The following is a 1,916-nucleotide window of genomic DNA, read 5'->3' on the forward strand; positions in this document are numbered from 1 at the left end:
TCACAGATTCACCAGAGAATTTTTGGTTATGTATCTACTATGCAACACACACTTAACTAGTTACTTTTGTGGTTGCTGAGACAAAGTATCTGAGGAAAGAAGGAAGGCAGAGTTTATTTCCTTTCAGAATTTGAAAACCCAGTCCATCATTGTAGCGGCATAAACGAATGCAGACAGATTGTAAAAATATATATAGTTTTAATGTAGAAATAGACTTACAGAACCACCATTCCCGCGGAGACCAGGAAAGCAGAAGAGACAGCTGGGAGCACGCTGGCCAAATTTATAGGCAGACGTTAACCCGAGGCGAACACGCCCCCTAAGGGGCGGGACTTATCCCTACACACAGGTGAGTGTGCGGGGCTGGAAGAAGAAAAGTAGAAACCAGAAGTCTAAGAAGAAGGGAAGAAAAGACGTTAATCTCTCAAGGATAATGACACCCAAGGGTCTACACTGAAAATCATATCTTAAGTTGATTTCAGGGGCAGGAGACTGTATTGTTAGAGGGTTACCAAGGTTACTTGAAAGCAGAAGAGCAGCCTCAGCCCAGCAAAGAATGACCTAAGTCAACACCAGTGTTTGCTTTTGCCCAGCCCAAGACAAGGTTTGGCCTTTATCTCAGCCCATCCTCATTAGTACCTTGAGAAGCAGGCTAAACAGAGGCAGGGCTGCTGTCTGAGGTGTAACCAAACACTCTTATCTTTGAGGAGGATCAGGCCCTGTCCTGAAGCTGGGCTGCAGCTCCAGTGTTGACTCCCTCCTTGTCAAGGCCCCTGTGACCTATAGGTGAGCAATCTCCATTTGCTATAGCCTGGTAGATTCTACTCTCTTACTTGCTTCTGTGGAAATGAGAACGTGCCTCCCCAAGGGGTGAAGGAATATTGCACTGCAGGTAATTGAGAAGAAATGGACATAGGAGTGAAAGACCCTCAGAGAGGACCTTTCCTCCAATGATGAAGACCCCAGAACCAGGACACTCCGAGACCAAACCACAGGATGCAATTAGCAAGAGGTTTATTGAGTAGACACAGGTACCTGCGGGCGGCAAGATCTCTTGGAAGACTTGCGCGCCTGCCAACTGGAGGGCGGGCTTTTTATAGGGAAGAGCAAAAAGCAAGTTTACAGAAGCAAAAGCGTGGTTATCGGAATGAGGCGGGGGGGGGGGGATGAATGGTTTCCTCTCTCAGCATGGATCCTGTTTTGCAGTCAACCTGCTTTGTTGATGTCCTATCTTATCGATATCCTGCCCTGCAGTCTTCCTATCTCATAGACATCCTGCTCTCTCAAGCACGTGGGATGTTCTTAGGAGAGCAGGCTGGCTGCTGATCCGGAGAATTTTTTTTTAAGCAAACAGGACGTTCCCCCCGGAGCATGCTAGCTGCGGGTTTTGAGGAGGGGGTCTGTAGGGTCTTTCAAGGAGTGGTCACTATCTCCTCTGCTTTTGTCACACAGTAGGACTTAGATTTATAAAGATGGACTTTGACCTTGTCTAGCCCCATCTTTAGCTAGAGAAACAAAGGTTAACACTGACGATGGTATGGGGAATATACATCACCCAGTACTAACCAGCCTTTTTTCTGCCTTTTTTATTTGCCTTCCTTGAAGCTGCCACTATGATCTCATAACCTTCTTGCTTCCTTATAAACGCCCTGTTCTTTTCTGATGAGTAGAATCCAAAGCAATCTTAAGGACTGCTCATTTCTGCCTCGTGTGTATGAAACACATGACATACTGTGTTAATGAACTCCTGTCTCCTCTTGTCGAACTGTCTGTAGTAATTAGTTCTGTTTCAACGTGGTGGAGTTTTTTTGTTGTTGTTATTCTTTTGCTTTGTTTGTTCCCTGCTGTTCCAACATTTTTAAAAATGGTCTTTGTTTTGTTGTTGTTTTGTTTTTCTTTAAGGGTTTGTTCTGGTC

Source organism: Microtus pennsylvanicus, chromosome 19, assembly GCF_037038515.1.
Source record: "Microtus pennsylvanicus isolate mMicPen1 chromosome 19, mMicPen1.hap1, whole genome shotgun sequence".
Classification (NCBI taxonomy): Eukaryota; Metazoa; Chordata; class Mammalia; order Rodentia; family Cricetidae; genus Microtus; species Microtus pennsylvanicus.